Here is a 5,695-nt window from a genome sequence, read left to right as displayed (position 1 = left end):
CAACATCATCGGCATTAAGCCGATTAGTGATCGGTGTATTATTAGGTTGAGAAAAGTTCGGCGGTGTAGAATGTCGCAACGAACTTGCTGCCCCATGTGGTACATTTGCATGAGGTGCTGAATTATAATTATTTCGGCTTCGCTGAATAGCCGAATTAGTCACAATAGCATTATTAGTTGGAATTACCGAACTATACATTGTCTTATCGGTATTAGATGTAGATGCATTATTACCGACAGATTTCATACCAAGATGTGTTTTAATTCGGCTAAAGCGATCGTCAAACATATCATGTATATTTTGGCCAATAAATTCTAACTTATTATTCACATGAGAAGAAACAACATCATCTATAGCATTAGTTATTTCGGAATTAAGGATAGGCTGTTCATTCTCATTGAATTTTACCTCAAACTATGAAGCGTCGATGGCGTCATCCGTCGTGACCTTCCCTTGCCGGTCGATGGAGAAGTGCGAGATGTACTGGTTCATGGCTTTTGGATCTCTTTCTCCTTCTCTTCTCTAATTTTCTGGATCTCCTTTTCCTTATCTTCTCTGATCTTCTTCTGGACGCCATCAAGAATCTTCTAATGCTCGACCGAAAGTTGTTGAACATTCGGCCTCCGGATATTGGCAGAATCAACTTCACCAGGTTTAGGAATACCGGCCATGGCAACCGATTAATTTCTTCTTTTCCCAGCGGAGTCGCCAAAATATGTTGGCGCAGAACTAGGGCCAACACACGAAAACGCTTGAACGCGCAGCGAGCGACGGCACGATGCAGCGCCGATGCTCAGACAGGTCGGTTACACCGGTCCGACCGGTTGTCGCCGGCCAGGCCGGCGGCGAGACCAACGAACGTCGCCCGGGAAGGACCCGTCGGGGCAGGCGCACGAAGGGTTGTTCTAGGGTCGGCATGCCACCTAGAACACCCTCAATCGACGTAGAGACGAAGGAGGAACAACAGATAGTAGATGGGAAAAGACTAGGGCAAAAAGAAAGTAAAAAGATCTAAATCTATTAAAATCCCTAGTTGTACTCGGATTACACTTGGACCAGTCAGACCGGTCGGCTGCTGCCGGACCGACTACAGCGCCGGTCAGACCGCTAGGGCGTACCGGTCACACCGGTGTATTGTCTAATGCCAATTTTAGTCGTCAACCCGCCGCCGGCTGCGGTTGGGCGTTCTACGACGACGAACCGTTGGAGCCGCGCCAGATCGCCGGCGGGGCGGCGGCCAACGGCGGTCTGGTCCTCAAGGCGCAGTGCGAGTTCCCGGCGCTCGGGACGGGCGCGTCCCGCGACAGGTTCGCGGTGCTCGTGGACGCCAAGGCGCCGGCCGGCGCGCCGCGCGCGCCGCTCGACCTCGTGCTCGTGCTCGACGTCAGCGGGAGCATGAAGGGCCCGAAGCTGGCGCTGCTCAAGCAGGCCGTGTGCTTCGTTGTCGACCAGCTCGGCCCCGCCGACCGCCTCTCCGTCCTCACCTTCTCCGACGTCGCTCGGCGCCTGACCCGCCTCGCGCGCATGTCGGGCGCGGGGAAGGCCGCGGCGAAGCGGGCCGTGGAGGCCCGCGCCGCCGAGGGGGGCACCAACATCGCTGCGGGCCTCCGCGCGGGCGCCGAGGTGCTCGTCGGCCGCCGCCGTGATCCTCCTGTCCGACGGCCAAGACTCGGTCCTCCCGCAACGCATCGGCGGCGGCGCCAGGAACTACACGAGCCTCGTCCGCCTGCGTTCGTGCACGCCGCCTCCCGCCCTGTGCCGATCCACACGTTCGGCTTGGGCACCGACCACGACGCCGCCGCGATGCACGCCATCGCCGAGGCGACGGGCGGCACCTTCTCGTTCGTCCAGGACCAGGCGGCGATCCAGGACTCGTTCGCGCGCTGCGTCGGCGGGCTCCTCTCCGTCGCCGTGCAGGAGGCGCGCATCGCCGTCGCGTGCCTGCACCGCGGCGTGCGCGTCCAGGAGGTCAAGTCCGGCAGCTACGGCAGCCACGTCGCCGCTGACGGCCGCGCCGCCTCCATCGACGCCGGCGAGCTCTACGACGACGAGCGCCGGCGCTTCCTGGTGCTCGTGTACGTTCCGAGGGCGCGGGCGACGGAGGAGGTCACCCGCCTCGTCAAGGTGAGCTGCGCCTACAAATGCGCCGCGACGGGGCAGGCGGCGCACGCCGCCGCCCCCGCCGCGGCGATCAGGGGCCGCTGGAGCTGACGGACATGCCTGCTCCGTCCATGGAGGCGGAGCGGGAGCGCGTCCGCCTCGCAGCGGCCGAAGGCATCGCGGCGGCGCGGGTGGCCGCCGACGGCGGGCAGCACGCGGGGGCCGCGCGGATCCTGAACGCGCGGCTGCGGGAGGTGGAGAGGTCGGCGCCAGGGGCGGCCGGCGACGACCCGACGTGCGAGGCGATCAAGGAGGAGCTGCGCGACCTCAGCGAGCGTGTGGGCGACCGGCGGGAGTACCAGCAGTCGGGGCGCGCGTCCCTGCTGGCCGGCATGAGCTCGCACGCGCAGCAGCTGGCCTCGGGGGTGGAGCTGATGCAGTCGTCGGCGGGCAAGACTCCGAGGGCGTACCTGACTCCCAAGATGGAGGAGATGGTGGACCTGTCGCGGGAGAGCAGCAGCAGCAGGAAGCGTGGCAGCAGCGAGCGGCCGGGAGGAGGATCGAGGCTGGATAAACAGATCAAGCAAGATCTAAGCGAGAATTAATTAATTTTCTGAGCTGAATGCCAGCGATTTACTTATTAGCCACAAAACAATATATATGTGGGCTTTTATCTATTATATTATTAAAGGAGTGTTAAAAGAAGCCACCACGTTCGCCGAGAGGGTCTAGAAATTCCCACATTAATCTAAAAAAGAGAAGAATTTGCACCGTTGGATTTTATGAAGATCTAACGGTTCAAACTAACTCAAGAGTTCATGTCAAATACGATTAATAAATAACTAATTTCGGATTTAAAAAATTAAGGAAAATTAAGACATGGCAAAGAGTCGATGCTGAATACTATTAGTAAATAGTTTAATTCGGAATTAAAAACAAAAGGAAATTAGGGCTTAATCAAAGAGTCCATGTTGAATACAATTACTAAATAGGAAAATACTGAATTATCAAATTTAAAAATAGCATTACCTCTATTATATTATTAAAGGAGTGTTAAAAGAAGCCACCACGTTTGCCGAGAGGGTCTAGAAATTCCCACATTAATCTAAAAAAGAGAAGAATTTGCACCGTTTGATTTTATGAAGATCTAACGGTTCAAACTAACTCAAGAATTCATATCAAATACGATTAATAAATAGCTAATTTCGGATTTAAAAAATTAAGAAAAATTAAGACATGGCAAAGAGTCCATGCTGAATACTATTAGTAAATAGTTTAATTCGGAATTAAAAAAATAAGGAAATTAGGGCTTAATCAAAGAGTCCATGTTGAATACAATTACTAAATAGGAAAATTCTGAATTAAAAAATTAAAAAATAGCATTACCACTAGATAAAAATTAATATTAGCTGAATAGCTAAATTTAAAATTAAAAGTATAAATTCTATTATATTATTAAGGGAGTGTTAAAACAAACCACCACGTTCGTCGAGAGGGTCTAGAAATTCCTACATTATTCTATGACTGTCCAACTGTTGTCAGTTGACTAATTTTTTAGTATGTCATATTGTTAGTACCTGTTAAAAGTTTTGCAAACGGATTATGCGTTCTGGACGATTGAAGAAGAGGGGGGCATGGGTAATATGTGAGCTTGATGGAAAAACATATGTTTTAGAATTAATCTGGACTGTTAATACCTCTTTGCAAAGATATAATGTTGACTTGAATTCCTAGCAACTACTGGTAGCTAGCAGCACGGTGGTCGCAGGCAACAGGCTGGCAGAGGGAGCCTCCGACGCGATGTGCCCCCGGTGTCGTGGCACTGCCCCGACGTGAAGGGATGTCGAAGATGGATGGACGGACGATTTCGTGATGATGATGGAGTAAAGAAACGCGATGAGATGTCAAATACGATTAATAAATAGCTAATTTCGAATTTAAAAAATAAAAAAAGAGACGACAAAGAGTCCATACCAAATACGATTAGTAAATATAGCTTAATTTGGAATTAAAAAAAGGAAATTAGGACTTAACCAAAGAGTCCATGTTGAATACAATTACTAAATAAGCAAATTCAGAATTATAAAATTAAAAAAATTAGCATTGGCACACGACAAAAAAATTATTATTAGCCAAATAGCTAAATTTAAAATTAAAAGTATAAAAAAATTGGCATCAAATATCATTAATAAATAGATAAATGCAAGAACTAGAATAAAAAAAATTATTGTTGATATGTGTAGTGATTATGAACCATATTAAGAAGAAAAATAGTTAAATAAATAGTATCAAATGCAATAATAAAAATCCAAGTTTGAGTTTCATGGCAAATAAAGTTAATAAATACTCTAAATTAACGAAGATCTAAATAATATTTGTGTATAGGATTTACACTATTCGATTTAATGAAGATCTAATGATCTAAATTAATTTAATGAGATGCAATATTTTAAACTACCAAAAAATGTCGTATCCAATTAAAGTTAAATACAGGGTCCGCATGACATAAAAACTCATGTTACCATCTATGTCTCGCATTAACCTTCCTTAAAGAAGCAAAAAAAAATGGCAGCAGTATAAGCGTGACAACACGACCATAGTTGTATTGTATTGGTACTATTGAAAGAGATAATTGCTTTGAAAAATCTTTGGAACGCCCTGCACTACGACGCGACCATAATCTTTGCCCGAGATTCCGAATCACAACTTTTTGAGTCTCAAGAACGTCATGAAGTACATGCAGCTGCATGAAGCACACTAGATTCTACTCCAAATCATTGCCGAACTCAATCAATCCATTTCTTCTGGAGCAACCAAACATCAAGATAGGGACGAAAAAATAATGATGATGCGCAGAGTTTCACATATTGCAATCTATTGCAAGACCATCGGCACCTTATGATTGTAAGTGTGGGCCAATGAATACGCAGACGAATTAATGTGAGAGAAATATCCGCTAAAGAACCAATGCTTTCTCCAAACAAGAATTATCATCATAAATATTGCATATTCTTGAACAACTTTAGTTATACAAACTAATCTGATGGTGGTCAACAAAGAATTATGATTCTATGGGCATATAATAGTTCCATACAAGTAATAATAACTGGGATAAAGGGTAAAGCACCGAAACCTACAAATAAATGTGACTATTATTAGCTCAATCTAAATAGATACATGGGAAAAATCAGGGAGTTAGTCATGTGAGGAATCAAATAGCATAGATAATTATTAACATTATTATCCCCATCTAATCTTCTATAAGTACACACTAGGCATGGAACACAAATGTGATCGATACCTCTAAAGAAGTATAGAGAAAGAGAAGAGAAAAAGATAAAGAAGCACCAAGATTGAACGGGTAAGGAAAGTAGAAAAAGGAGAATAGAAAAAGAAGAATAGAAAAAGAAGGCAGGAAAAATGAGAAAATGAGGGCAAAAGAAAAGGACAAAAGTGAATTTATTGGTTTAGTCTATAAACAATATCATTAGAATGAGAAAAATATTAAATTATAGCCATGTCCTGTTGGACATTTGACATCTTTCATATATTCATGAAAAAATAGAAGAAGCGGTTCAACCGAACGGTTTTCAA

General features: G+C 46.2%; 1 pseudogene; it reads left to right on the top strand.

Moving 5' to 3' along the window:
• The first annotated feature begins 428 nt into the window (after window positions 1-428).
• LOC120647892 lies at window positions 429-2,706 on the top strand (annotated as a pseudogene).
• The last annotated feature ends 2,989 nt before the right edge of the window (window positions 2,707-5,695 follow it).

This window comes from Panicum virgatum, chromosome 9K (assembly GCF_016808335.1).
Source record: "Panicum virgatum strain AP13 chromosome 9K, P.virgatum_v5, whole genome shotgun sequence".
NCBI classification, from domain to species: domain Eukaryota; kingdom Viridiplantae; phylum Streptophyta; class Magnoliopsida; order Poales; family Poaceae; genus Panicum; species Panicum virgatum.
This window is presented reverse-complemented; position numbering and strand designations above follow the sequence as displayed.